Here is a 15,554-nt window from a genome sequence, read left to right on the forward strand (position 1 = left end):
CCACGTGTCACACCGTTAATAAACACTAAAAGAGTTTAGAAAGAACCGAAACGGAGCGAGAACAAAAAGGTCGGAACGGCGGCTACTTACACAGAGCGGCGCGGTTGGCTGCCCCTGCCCCGCTTTTAATGCGGATTTATCGACTCAAATTAATCGTGTAAGTAGAGAGCTGCCCGAGGAAACTTGCGTGAAACGCGATAAAGGACCTCTGTGTTCGTTCGGAAAGCCGTTCATTGGTGAACGTCAGAATGGCGGGTGTATGGTCACAGAATTGAATAATATAAATATAAATTTTTAATACCTGAGATGTACCTTGGTGTACCTTTAGTTATTAATTTTGTACCTCCCTAAAACGGGAACAATTACAATTACAAAATGAGCCGCCAACCTGATATCAGGTTGGCGGGTGTATGCTGAAATTGGACGAAACAGGTAAGTTATGGTTTTCTTATATTTATCATTATTTAGTACCTCAGATGTACCTCACAAATATATTATTATAAACCAAATGCGACGAATAATTACCGAGAAAATTGATACGAAAAATTTGATGTCCACCATTTTTTTGATGGCCACCATTTCTTATAACAAGTTAGAAAGTTGATACTGACACAGATAATACATACCGTAGTATTTTTTAAGTCTGTTTTTTATGGCACGCACACTTTTGCATTTGCCAATGGCATTAATTTGCTAAAATCAATAAGTTAGTATTGATAGTAGCGCCCTCCTGTAAATGTCATAAATAAGGTTGTCCAACGTGCCAACAATCGGAACTAGTCATCGGGACATAGTCTTCTTCTTCTAATATTATTTTTTCTTCTTTTCATCTCTTCTTCATCTTCTATTCTTCTTCTCATCTTCTTCTGTTTCTTCCTCTTCTTCTTCGACTCTTCATCTTCTCACGTTCTTCTTCTTATTATTATCTTTTTATTTTTTTGCCTTAAATATCTTTTTATTCTTTTCTCATCTTTTTATTTTTTCGTCTTATTTCTTCTTATTTTACAAATCAGAGAAACAGAAGAAGGACAGGAGAGGAAAAAAAGAAGAGAATAAAATTTGAAGAAGAGGAAGACGATGTCTCGATTATTAGTTCCGATTGTTGCCACGTTGGACAACCTTATTTATGACATTTACAGGAGGGCGCTACACTATCAATACTAACTTTTTGATTTTAGCAAATTAATGGCGTTGGCAAATGCAAAAGTGTGCGTGCCATAAAAACAGACTTTAAAAATACTACGGTATGTATTATCTGTGTCAGTATCAACTTTCTAACTTCTTATAAAAAATGGTGGCCATCAAAAAAAAGGTGGACATCAAATTTTTCGTATCGATTTTCTCCTTAATTATTCGTCGCATTTGGTTCATATTTATTATTTGTGAGGTACATCTCAGGTACTAAATAATGATAAATATTAGAAAACCATAACTTACCTGTTTCGTCCAATTTCAGCATACACCCGCCAACCTGATATCAGGTTGGCGGCTCATTTTGCAATCGTAATTGCTCCCATCTTAGAGAAGTACAAAATAAATAACTAAAGGTACATCAAGGTACACCTCAGGTATTAATTATTCGTATTTATTTTGTTAATTTCTATGATCATACACCCGCCATTCTGACGTTCACGTTCATTGCGATTTAACTAAGTTGACTTTCCCCTGTTGTAAACTTCTCTAAAGTGAGAACGTATGCATTGTTATTAGATTTGCCATCTTAAATTGATATAGCTTATGACTTGATCAGGACTTGTAGACGTTATTACTTTAGTAATTTCGTGTCATAAATCATGTGGCTTTTTGAATATCAATAGGTATAACTCGTGTGTTGTGCACCTTTCTTTGTTCGAATACAGAGACAATCAATCAAGTGAACTTTGAGTAAAAGATTGTCGGAAAGGCATGAAAACAAAGACGAAAATAGCTTCAAAATTTCTTTGATAAATTGTGGTAGAATATCTACATTAGGATCAACGTGTTTCACAGAAAATGAAAATGAATTTATAAAAATGGGCAAGAATTTATCTGAGTGTGTTTTAAAAAGGTGCTATGCGTTGACCGAAATAAAGTATGGAATGTCGGTTGCTGGCGTGGTCTAGTTCGGGTGTCGAGTGCGACGGGCTCCGGAACGACACGTCAGCCCACAATCTCATTTGTGCTTCCCACTAGAACGAGCGACATGTAGGAAATGAGATGCGATTAGCTTAGCTTACCCCAGCTGGCATATATCTGCTAGGTATTCCAACCGCTATCATCTATCCGACTACAATCTCAAGGAGCGCATTAATGCGCTTAATATAACTTGAAGACTTTCATTCAGAAACAAATTATAGTCAGCATTGAAGGTTCTTAATCCCAACGGAGCAAAATAGAGCAGATTAAACTGCAGTGAGGTGGTTGCATCGCTCCAACTAATGCAGTAGCAAGCGTAAACAGTGCAGTAACTTACAATCATCGGATCGGTAGCGAGTAATTTACGAAAGTTATTCGCGACGATATGGCTCCCCGGAACTTTTGAAATAGGAATTTTCAAGGAATAGCAGTGTTCCACGACGGGTAGTGGGAGTGATTCCGAGCCGCTTACACAGGTACCCCGCTCGGAGACTGCATAATACATTGCGGCGAATGCACCGCAGTTTGATCCCTTTCTAGACAAGGTAAGTACGACTGTACTCCGGGTGGAAAGTTCTCTTGATGTTACCTCCACTTTTGTACCAAGTGCGGACAAGAGCTGGCAAGGGGCTTTGCGTTCTCAACGTAAATTGACGAAGTTTTGACGATGTCATCGCTTTGCGTCTATAAACGTCTATATATGAAAAATATTTTGAAAGTCATATCTAGCTGGTGAATAGAAAGAGCGAATAAGATAACAGTGTGGGTGGGGATGATGCTCCAACGGCCCTTTGTTTCGAACAATCCCGCTCGGAATGGGCCTGATTAAATTTTAAGAACGCCGAAACCAAGTTTCTTAAAACGGCAAAAAGTATACCAGCATTTCTACAAGTTTCTTGGGGAGGCAATCTGGCATTTATTAATGTGGAACGGCTCGGCAGGCCCGGACAATGGCTCATGTTTCCCCGCAATTGTTTCGCGCTGTGCTGAGCCTGCCCGGGTGCACGTACGCAAACCATAGGTAAATGACGCCCTGCATAAGTAATTCAGAAGGTACGAATAAACAAAACAACTACGCACACATCTTCTTTCATAAATATCTGAGCAGCTACTATTGGAGTCGGACTGCGTTGTCCGTCGGCAAGAACGAGCCAGCTGAACGAGTTTTGGCGAGTAACAGGACAAAGACACGCGTCGTGCTTAGCCCAGGCGTCTCAAGGTTGAATCGTTTCCGCATATGGCAAATTAGAGCCAGTGTTACATTTGTCCTAAAAGTTATAAAGCCAGTTATGTAAATTATTTCACACGTTTCATATGGGAACTTGTGAAGTTAGCAGCGCTTAAGTCTGCAAAGTACATAACAACTTGATCAGACGAGTGAAAGTGAGCTACGAATGTACTTAGCCAGACAGATCATAGAAACTAGGCGAACGAAGTTACAGCGATCTAAATTGCTGAGAAATCTAATCACACTCGAATACTAAGAGAAGTGGATTTTAGAGGATCTAATACAACACTCATAACTGTACGAAAAGAGAAAAGCTTAAGAGAATAGAGTTCCCGTATTTCTTGGGAAAAATATCTAGAAATATTGAGGTATTTTGCTGAGCAAAGTTACGAAAGATAAGCGAGTAAGATCTTGGTGTTTTGCCAAGAGAGTAATCATAAAAAGTATGACAGAACTACACAGTGCGATATTAAAATACGAAATAAATTTTTAGCGAGACAACACGACACAAAATGGGACAAGTTGAGGTGTAGCCGACTTAGAACGTTAATTAATATTGTTGCAAGAATGTAGTTATTATCGTTGTAAAATAAAACATTACTTACTTTTAAGTGAGCTTCTTTACAATGATATATGACTCCGGGCCAAAATCTGAAACAAAGAAATTGAAAAATTAACATTATGTTATATGATATTAAAAATATAGATAAGTAGAGTATGATGTGTTGGCGACTGTCAAAGAAATTCTAACGATTTTGTATAAATAAGTAGATAAACGATTACCAGCCGAAAAAGCGAGGATTTCATCCACAAGTGATATCGTTTAAGTTTACTCGGCACACACTGCCGCGCGAATATAAAACTAAACCAATTACAAGTTTTCCAATATGCCCAGCAAATTATACCAATGAGTCTTCAGCACATATATTTTTGTTGAAAAGTGGGACTTATTACAACGACATAAACGTCACTACTGTTTAGCTTGAAGTGCTGTCGTCCGTACTTGCAATAGCCTTCATCGTGACTCGTCTTGGGTTCCACAAATTGGAGTTGCGAACGATCACGACGCAACGACGTCAATTTATGCACAGAAATCAGGAAAAGCCAAGGAAATGCGTAAACATTTCAAAATATACCGGGAGAATAAAGAATACTAGATGTTTCACGGTCGTTTGTACAATGAAATGTGCGCTAAAACATTGGTGCATTCTTTGAAGCTAAAATAGCAAGGTCTGAATAAATTTAGTTACCTATGAGATTCTTAGAACAGCTATCTACATAAAATACTCATAATATTGTATGTTAACAAATAAGTTGTATACTAAAATATAATATAAATAATTTTACATAGACGTAGATCGCAATACAAAACAAAGTATATCCTCCTTAATACAACGAACAAATTCATTATCTGGAACGACGTTCACGGGTACAATAGAAGCAAAATATATTTACTCTAAAACCCTCTTATCGCTAACAACCCTACCTGTTTCAAGGTTATAGTCATTTAATTCGAGGGTGTCGTGATTCGCTCGTCATCCGACCACTAGTCCTCTCCTAGAGTAAAATAGGACAGTAAATAATAACCATAAGCCCCTAATGTTGGAATTCATTAGTAACTTGAGACGCAATAACTACTACGACTTTCATAAATTTATGTAACAACCCTCACAAATTTCGGCGTTTTGTTTACGTTTATCCGTACAATTTGAAACAATAAACGTGTATCCGCATTAGTGTTCAGTGCAATCACGTCGCTATTCTAGTTACATAATTCGCTTTTGCAGTGCGAAAAAGCTGCGCTTAAAAACTCCATTACGGGGCGGCATTCGTTTCGCCGACACAATACGCGTTAACCTACAAAATGAGAGCGTCGCGTAGCTAGTTACGGAAATAAAGGCCGTTATTATGAATCGCGAGGATGGTGGCGTGGCTCGAGTCCCAGGTAAACACTGTTATTTGCATTACACGCCCCGGCCCTTGGCTAGGATTTGTGACATCCGCCGGTAAGCTCCGAGCGCTATCCCGCGGCAACTCTAATTATTGTTGAATTCATTACGGCACGGTGACGTGTGCAAGATTGGATTCCGTACGTACCGCCAGTACATTAGTCTAGATATTTCTGCTTTCTACAAATGGGGAGCATTTTGAAACAATTGTTGCCATTCCGTTTACCAATTTGAACCTTATTTCAATTTGGACTTTAACTGAATTAGAATGTTCTCGCGCACTAAATGCTATCATTGCTGTACTCTCATACGAATACCTTAAACATATTCAGTCTAGATCGTTTAAAATATGAAATGAATTGCATTTAATGAGTACGTTTGCGTTTAATAGCTCCTGAAGTGGCGGGGTTAAGTTGGAGTTAGCTTTTGAGTCACGGTAAGGTGCCGCAAGCGGGCTACTTTCGCGCTCGTGGCGTTGGCGTTGCGTCTTTTAGCAGTTGAGCGCTGAATTGGCGCCACGCGACACGGCCCGAGACTGAATTCAAAGCCAGCGCGGCCCGACGCGTGGTGAGACAAAGACGCCAGACGCCATAAGAATTGCATCTCATGGCATCTGCAAGAACAAAAGCATATTTTATTTTTAAGTTGACATCACGGCTCGTGTTCTGTAATTCACAAATACAGCGGCCGCTTTAATTGAATTCCTTGATGGCGTGCCGCTATGGAAATTCAATTTCAATAATAGTGCGACGAATCGGTAGCAAATTAATGTTGGTTAGGCATGGAATTTGTGACATATTATTACCTATTTGTGGATAGTTATTTTGTTACTGTTTAGTTATTGACGATGATAATGTAAATTTAGGTATTAGTATTATCCCCCTATCCCAAAATAGAAACAAAATTGATATGGTTGGAATTTGTGCAATTTTTGATTTTGTAACTCGATTAAGTTATAACGTATTTTCCCTAACTTGTTAAAAGTTAGTGTGTTACCTATGAACTGAACATATTCCAAGTACCTATGTTGTATGCAAATAAGTTTGCTTCTCCAGTGCCCGGGTAATACCTGCAGTAGCCGTCATGAAGTTTGGGACGGTTCATGTGTCACGTGAGCTGGCCCGAGATAGGGGAATCACGAGATCAGCGCCACTCCGCCCAGACAACAATAGGAAACTTTACACTATGGCCACACCAAAGCTGGAATTAACCTTATCTGTTTTATTTCAGTTTCTATTCGGGGCACAAAGTTGTTCGAAGATTTAGCCCCGGGTTTTACCGTAACAGCCTATAATACTCGCTTACACAACCTCACTTTTGTTCAAGTAACACAGCAGCACCATTAAGGCATTGCCGCGTACTTACTCTAAACTTTTGAAAAAATTCAAGCCGATATTTCGGAGATAGAAGACACGCTTGCATAAACTGCGAGTGCCTAGCCAGGCGTAGGTGGAGGAGCGGGAAACTTTTGTATTCCCGTAAAAACTTTAAAACAAGAATTAGCAAAGTTGTATAAGCACGCGCTTTCAAAACTCAATCGAAGTGCGCGGCACGTCGTACGTAAAACTCGTCGAAAGTATGACTATGACAAAAGCACGTGCGCCCGAACCTTCCAAAGTTCCCGAAGGACACTGCGACGTTATTTAGGGGCGCCTCTGAAAGGCAAGGTGTGTCGTCTCGGGCCCGAGGGAATTCACTACGCTTTAAAGCTGGTAATTTGATGTGAGTCTTTCGAGATTTTTCCATCTTCCCGGGTCGTTCGGGGAGCGGCGGATTAGGCCACGCACGGCACGAGGGCGGCGACGCGCCAGATTAATGTCGCGAGCTTTGCGCCAAATTTAAAATGTCACGTTCCATTTTTCCAGCCAACAGAGCCCGTCACCGACCCGAACGGTTAATGCTTCCGATTGTCACGGATCCCCTTATTTACCCTTATGCGTACAAAACGACGTGTTTTCATTTCGTTACGTTTACATTCGCCATTGTTTGTATGTTTAAGGGTAGATGAAGTCACCGCGATTACCAAAATTAGATCCGAGATTGCCGTCCTTGAGACGATATGAACAAGAGCAAGCTAAGTAAGGTCAATGTTTCGTATGTGGCACAGCACACAAATGAATTGTATTATCTAGACTGTGGCCAACATGGAAACAGGGCGTAGGAAAAAAGGCCAAGTCGTAAAACTGGCGCCCACCAATCGCCAAATAAGGCCGGCGCGGCACCGGCGGGCCGCGCGGCTTCGTCCTTGACTCCCGGCCAAATGACATAAGTTGGCCCATGGGCGCGGATTCTTGACTAATCGATAAACAAGACGGAATGGATGAATAGCCGAATCGTCGAATCGCCGCACCCACGCGAAGCTATTAACTTGTCTTCCAGTTTGGTCATGACTCCATAAAAATCTCCGATCGACCGCCGAATGGCAAAGGAAGCAGCAAGGTCGAAGGATATGCAATTCTCGAAAGATGCTATTAGCACGCAAGGCTATTAGAAGTGAAACGTTTAGATATACATTTAAAATATTTAATTCTAAAAATAAAACAAAGCCAAACTCAACCTAAAACTACGACGGTGTTATTTAAGGTCACATTGGGCGATACATGGATCAAAATAACTAAAACACACCCATCGACCCAGCCCAATGAATCCAAAAGTTAATGGATTGAGAATTTCATAGAACAATGCATTCAGATCGAACGAATGATCTATTGAATCGATTACTTGACATCCCAGCAATAGCATTGCGCGGCACAATAAACTTGACAGTGGATATAAAATCCGCAACGTGCTAGTTACATTATTCGAAGAACGAAACGTGTAAAATGAACACATAATGTATGCGAAAACTTTTCCAATTTTCATATTCCACCCCAAGTCGGAGGTTCATAAAGAGCCTTAATTTTAATAATTTCACATTTTACTATATGAGTGCGTGTTCGCAACAACCATAAACGTGCGTGCCGTCGGAATGGATGCGTACGGATGCGGTGTAAATTTTCAGCTTATTATCGCAGCCTTGAATTATCGTAATAGGTATTATTTTAACAATTCACATTTTAGTGTTGGCTTTTGTTATTTTGTGCGTAGAATTAGGTCAGTTTTAAATCGTTTTGGGATAAATATGAACATCCTCGTAGGATACTACTTAGGATAGATGAAATGCTAGACATCTTTTGGGCTTCGAAAACTTACTACAAGATTTATATGTAGAAGAAGTCAACTTCTTCTATTGTGTGTACCGTAACAAACATCTTGGTCAGTCTCAGTCACCATACAACTGAATGTGAATTTCATATTCTAGCTGTTGCCCGTATTGTCCTTTATCTACAGTCATTCTTATTGAATAAGACAGTAATCATATTTCAGGTAACAGAAGGATGTCAACGCTTTTATATTGTGTAACTAGCATTACCTAATGCTATAAAGGCTATTATTAAAAGAACACTCATGGAAAACTAGATCAGGTCAATCGTCCTCATGCCGGCCACGTCCGCAGGATTAGCATGCGCGACGACAGTCTCAAGTTCATTGGCGAGCGCCCACGTGCCACCAAGGTGACTGACTTCAATTGATGACGATTTATAATTACATGTCTGTGCTTCAATAGTAATGTGGCAATTATAGGTCCTGTCCCACTAGTTAAGATTAAGAAGTACTATCTGCTACTTATCGCTGCTGAAATTACTTCATCTTTTATCAGAGAAGAAGGGCAAGGTGACCGACTTCAATTGATGACGATTTGTAATGAGTGATTACTGTCTGTGCTTCAATAGTAATGTGGCAGTTATAGGGCTGTTCCACTTTTACGCTTAAGGAATACTATCTGCTATCGCTGCTAAAATTACTTCATCTTTTATCAGAGAAGAAGAGCAGCTCTCAAGTTCACTGGCGAGCGCCCACGTGCCACCAAGGTGACTGACTTCAATTGATGACGATTTGTAATGAGTAATTACTGTCTGTGCTTCAATAGTGATGTAGCCTTGCAGGACTAGGCGATACTTGCAGGATGTCCAACTAGTACATACCATCTGCTACTGCTTTCTTCTATCAAGCAAGAAGAGCGACTGTTTCGTTTTTTGGCAAGCGCCCAGGTGCCATCGCGGAAGGTGACTGACTTCAATTGATGACAACTTGTATTGCCTTGTGAGTATAATAATTAGACATCTATGCTTCAATAGTAATGAGGCAGTTACAGGGATGTCCCACTAGTTACGCTTAAGAAGTACACTGTCTGCTACTGACAAAGTATGTGTCTGCTGGCAAAGCATCGTCTTCTATCAGTCATGGAGATTGGAGAGACGGTCTAGTTTCTTTTCGAGCGCCCACGGACTTCTACGCAAGGTGACTGCATCCAATGATGACGAATCGGGTCGCCTTGTTAGTCAACTAGACTAGTAGTGCAGGATTGTTCCCGCCAGTAAGAACAAGCATGCGACTGCTTCTTTCATCAGGCAAGGAGAGCAACTCTCAAGTTCATTGGCTAGCTCCCACGTGCCACTGCGCAAGGTGACTGACTCCAGTTGATGACGACTAGTATTGCCTTGTGTGTAATTAGACGTCTGTGCTTCAATAGTGATGAGGCAGGACTTGCAAGATTGTCCCGTTTGTAATAGTGTCTGTCTGTTGCTACATTACTTCGTCTTCTACCAAGCAAGGAGAACAACTGTCTGGTGTCATGCCTGTCATCGCAAGGTGAGTGACTCCGCAATGTTAATGACCACTTGTCAATATTTTATAAATTAGACGTCTGTGAACTTTAATTTTACTTTGCTTAATTGCAGTGTAAAAGTAAAACGTGCTTGCTCGATTTTTATTATTTTACTCTAATTTGTATTCTATTAGAAAGATTTATACAAGAGAAAGGTCATTCACTCATTGGCTAAACAAGTGTTTTTTATGCACTGCGAGAAAATTCTTGGCTTGCATCTCACTTGATGATTGACGAAGTAATGAGGCTGAAATTTGGCAGAATTTACACACCAGCTAAAACCAATTTTTGTTTCATATTATGAACTTACATCTAAATACGTCAGGCACTTAAATTTTTTATTTTGACTTAAGTAATTTCCTATGTCATGTAAACGGGACGTCCCGCAAAAACTTCTTCTTACAACATTACTTATGAATGTCGTTAAGCTCGCCTCGGACTATTGAAAGGGGTTTTTATCACACGACACAAACAGAGACGTGCATGACGCCCGGCATTATGTACTAAGCACGTTTCTTCTGAGTGTGCGTCACCGGCCATGTCGGTCGAAGATAGAATATGTTTGACCTACTGCAAGAACAAGTTTGCTTTAAATCCTAATTAACAAGATTTGTAGTTCAGATTTTATCTGAATTAGTCTTTGTCTCGCTTGCAGCTAAAATCCTACTGGGAGCCGGAAAATATATGCTAGCATGAACAGTATCTTTTGGTCACACGATATCTTTGCTTTTATGAGGATGGAGTATTTATTAAAGCACCAAAAAGAACAAAAGCTGATTGTTTTAACGAATGACATTTATTGTCTAAACTAGCCTAATGGTGATTGATATCAGGTTACCTAGTTCTTGGGGCTAATCGTGGAGCTATTGGTTTAAACTTTTAAGGCCAGTTTGCTGAAGGGCCGTTGGAGAATTTGCCCAATCAATGATTCAGAGATCGTCGCCGGGCATTAGTGAGGCGAGCGTCCAGGGCCCAGGCACACACGCGGGCATAATCCGTCGAACGGCACTTAACGCCCGCCGCAAGCTCGCACTAATTGCACGCCAGCTAATCTGTTTGCATTGTGGACGCATCGTATTAACATTTTTCGGCACTAAAATTGGGCCGTTAATCTGCATTAGCATGGAAACTGAGACTTGTGACTCACGGTGGAGCGTGATATATGCGCAACTGAGGTAATGAACGAGGATAGCATTTTAGATAACGATGCATACGTTGGGCGAAGCGGTTGCAAGAAATGCTGAGGGTATTGTATGGTTGTGGTGAGGACAATGGAAACTTGTCCTGTTTTGTATGTATAATCCTTTTAAGTCTCACAGTTTTAAAAGAGACGTGGTAATGAAGGCACAGAATAAAGGCATGAAGGTCACCAAAATTTAATTATGTATAAGAATAATAGTCTAGAAGTGGAGAGTCGAATTGATGTGTCAAAATTCGAAGTAGAGTGTGACTAGAGGTCAAGGTAAGAAATCACGAGCATTAGGTATTTATAAGCGGAATTTATTGTTCGAGGTAACCTAGGCTTACTTTTATTCTTACAGCAGTCTGACATTCACAATTACTCCTAGAGCCACACGTACAAAATTCAATTTTGCCACCAACCTTGAACCGGCTACGCACGCAATGTAAACATTAACAGCGCCGATTTGTTAACAAATTGATTAAATTGGGAAGCCTAGAGTCATTGCTGCAGACATGATGACGTCACGAGTGTGCAGTCGCGCGTCGCCGGGCGGCCACTGCACTCGGTGACATCATCAAGCGAAAAAGGGTTTAATAATAGACGGAATCGATGACGATTGGTACCACAGCTGACATTTTATTTCACATTTAGTTACATCAGAATTTATTTGGGCAGTCACCGCCTGAATGTCCTGACCTGAGTCACCCTGAGTAATAAAATAACTGCGGACATTAGAAATATCTCAGATGAAATATTTTTTAAAATAAAATGAAATAAAACCCGATAACGCTGTAGCGATGTGCTTATTTATGTAGGTCTCGAATTTAATAACAAAATTTTATATAACCAAGTTTTGATGTTTAATTTAACTCTAGTATTAATTTTCAAGCGAAACATGTTTGGTCAAGGTGTATTTTGATTAGGGTGAACGTTGATTAAATTAAAGTTTGTGGTCATAATTAATAATTCACGGATGCTTGGCCTGGTGGTTTACAGACCTGACTACAGTTTTATTTAATCCCGGGATTCGAACCTGCAACCGCTGCAGGTTCGAATCCCGGGATTAAATAAAAATGAAAAAACTTAAAATTAATTTATTTTCAGTAAATAATGCCCTCATAGTATATTAAATTTTTGTCGCAAAATAAAGGGGTGAAACAGAGATATTTATTTATGCTTCAAAACTAACTACACGAGCCGAAGCTGCGAGCAAAAGGTAGTCGTTACAAAAGTACACTTTGCATTCACCCAAATTCAAAATATTTTGAAACTATGCATCGCAACACCATAATGGTATCCGGGTTCAGAGAGCGGAAAATGTGATTGACGTTTTAAAAGAAAACTTTCCCGAGGACTTATCCCGAACAAAACCCTTTGAGTCGAGGCGCGGCATTCGCTTAAAGGTGCCTCTTCCCGTTGTTGTTGTTTCTAAATATTTAGTATGCACTTTAAAGCAGAACGCCAACAGTTCGTTAAAATAATGCAAATATTGCCTTAAGTCTCGCAGCACAAGGGGCAATTATTTGTTAGCGCTCCTTTCATTTACAAATGAAATAAACAAAACACGGTCACCTTTTTGCACGTAGATGCAACATGCTGTTGTTTTTGCTAAAACTCAGTCTGAAAACGTCTAAAACTGATGTGCTAGTATTCTGGCTTACGTACAAGAAAAAAAAGAAAACTTTTTAGATCGGCTACAGAGCTTCGATATGTAATTGTTATGCCAATGAATACGTCTGAAATAATTTACCGCCGCATTGTGAGCAACGTAGCGTATCGTCTGACAATGTTTCTGTAAATATTTATTGATAGATTTATATCTCAGGCTAAGCCCCTGCTACTTGGTAGGACGAAATTACTCGCTGAGTAATCGGGTGAGTCTGCTACTCGTTTCGCTCGATGGTTTCGTTTTATGGGCGCCATTTTTTGTTCCCGTCCAAGTCTCTGATTCACTATTAAAGTTTCTTTGTAATTTGTATTTGTCCATTCGTTGCAGCTGTATTGGTATCTTGTTGTTGAGTTCAAACGCTATTAATTATTTATTTATCGTGGGGTCATGTCGAATTACAAGTGACTGTGCTATCAATCACTTAGATTACAAACAAAGGCTTGATGGATCGTGCAAATGTCCTATTAGGGACGCCTACGTGTAAACGGAACAATCAGATTTGTCTAATGGAGTAGAGCGATTGCAGTGGAAGCAATTCGACCGGTCGAATATTGCATTAGCCCGAGCCTGGTGGCGCTAGTGTCTGTCTTTTGATCACGGAGTTGGATAACTTTCCCTGTGATGCCACTTTGAAGGGTTACCACAACCGATCAGTTCGCCGTAGGACAGGTTGGCTGATTGTTTTGGAATTTCAGCGTAACTTGCAAATCGATAAAGTTTCGGATACAACTCGATTGGTTTACAAAAACATTTCTAGGCTATGAAATGATAAGTTATTAAGCTCAGAGCGCGAACTGCATTACGCTTCGATTGGCCTTCAGTTTTTAATAGTTTAAAGTATGACTCACTGCGGTAATTGCAACACGCCAGTGGCCACAGTAAGCAGACAGTGGTCTTTCTTAGAACAGCGAACGTGTCTTAAGAGTAAATATATTCAGTTTATAACTCGACTTCCTTATACTAATTTTGTTGAAAGCTTCTAAAAGATGTTATTGCTCTCATTACCGTCCGAATTTCCCCTGACATTTCCATTCGCAGATAAGCTAGTATTTTAGACGGGAATGACTTTTACATTAGATAAATTAGAGCCGCTAACAATGGCGCCCGCTAACTAGAAAGTGAATCGAGCTGGAGCCACGAATGGTCTTTCTGATCGTATCGATCTCGGGTTCGTTACCCCGTTCATTATTCTCTCAATCACAATAAGGCAATTTTATTACTTCAACCAACCGATATCTCAGTGACTTATCATTTTTCGAAATTGTACACTTTGAAAACATCGAGATGGTTGTTTATTCTCCAATGACAAAAAAGCTTTTAAGATTCTGGACTAAATGTAAGTGGCGTAACTTCATGCCGTGTTTGACAAGCAGTTTAAGTGAATACTGCCGAGACCAACAGAAAAACTGTTCGAGTGGATCAGAGAATAAAACAGACTATGAATTTGCAAAGTTGGAATAAGTTGAGCCAACATTGCTCCTAAGGAAGAGAACCGAAGGTGTCCAATCAAATAAAAACTGAACTTTTGCACTTCGGAACGAAGTCAACGTTCACATTTCGGGGCGTGTCTTAATTCTGAGACTTTTATGGCTTTTGCCGCAACATGCAATAAATTAGCTCTTTACGGAAAAATGGACATCTGCTCCTCTGGAAAAAATCCCTCCTTAGAAGTAAAAGGACAAAATTTACGATCAGTGTAACCGTGGGTAGACGGACCTCGCCCACGAGCCGCATGCAAATGGCTCCATTGGCGGGAGCCATGGCCCGGGCACGCCAGGCGAGATTAAAATCGACGCACCTCACGACCCCTGGCCCGATATCGCGACTTCACACTTGGGATGTGTTAAAACAATCGGTTTAAACTGATCCTCGTAGCATTCCCTTCGAATTCTTTCCAGCCAGGGCCAAGTAAAGTTCAAATGTCAGCTTCTGATGCCGATATGAGTGCCTATTTGTAAACCTTTTTATCCTTGCCGATGCAAAGCGACCTCGATCGCTCCACACAATGAAGTGGGTTGCGGTCTTTTGCTTTTTTATCAGAGCGCTTTCCTCGCTTACTTTTAGAACATGTGTTCATGTTGTTTCGACGCCTAATTGTTTTCTTTGTAAGATTAAACTTTGTTAAAACCTTTAAATAGATTCGCTGCACAAAATCCAAGTTTTAATGCACAATAACATTTGCTGCGGATGCGAGTATATTGGATATCATATGTAATTGTATTCGGGGAATCCCAGCTTGTTCTAGTTTTGAATCCGGAACAGTCAGTTCTGTTTCTGTCTGATTCAACCGACGAATGTTATCCAAATATAGAATTAACCCGTGCATGCCGTGCTCGAAGCCACTGTGAAACGCGCTATTTAAATTTTAATATGTCTCTTTGTAAGAGAAATACATTTCGTATTTTCAGATTGCAATTGATATTCACGGTGAGCTCACGAAACCGTTTATACGTTTAAGATGTCAGCGATGATTAAGTTAAATGGATTTATGTCCGAAAAAGAATGTCATTGTTAATAATAATTTAGAGTCAAGAGTCATTTATAACGCTCTACCAACACTAACGTACTTATAGCACCCACGTACTTACTGGCCAGCGAAACATAAAACCTAAAGTAAGATAATACTATACCTACCTACTGTCTGCAGATATACATGCAAAGCTAAATATAAAGAAGAACACGCAAAGGTCACGTGGAGATAT

The 15,554-nt window shown here is 40.1% G+C and overlaps 1 protein-coding gene across 7 annotated transcripts in view; it reads right to left on the minus strand.

Moving 5' to 3' along the window:
• The window catches only part of LOC135087863 (protein muscleblind), a 152,543-nt gene that overhangs the window by 114,112 nt on the left and 22,877 nt on the right, over positions 1-15,554 (minus strand). For all 7 annotated transcript variants that reach the window (XR_010260923.1, XR_010260924.1, XM_063982699.1 and 4 more), the window contains exon 2: positions 3,949-3,994. The gene's annotated coding sequence lies outside the window, so the exon portion shown is untranslated. The remainder of the gene's footprint in view (positions 1-3,948; positions 3,995-15,554) is intronic.

This window comes from Ostrinia nubilalis, chromosome 3, assembly GCF_963855985.1.
Source record: "Ostrinia nubilalis chromosome 3, ilOstNubi1.1, whole genome shotgun sequence".
NCBI lineage: Eukaryota > Metazoa > Arthropoda > Insecta > Lepidoptera > Crambidae > Ostrinia > Ostrinia nubilalis.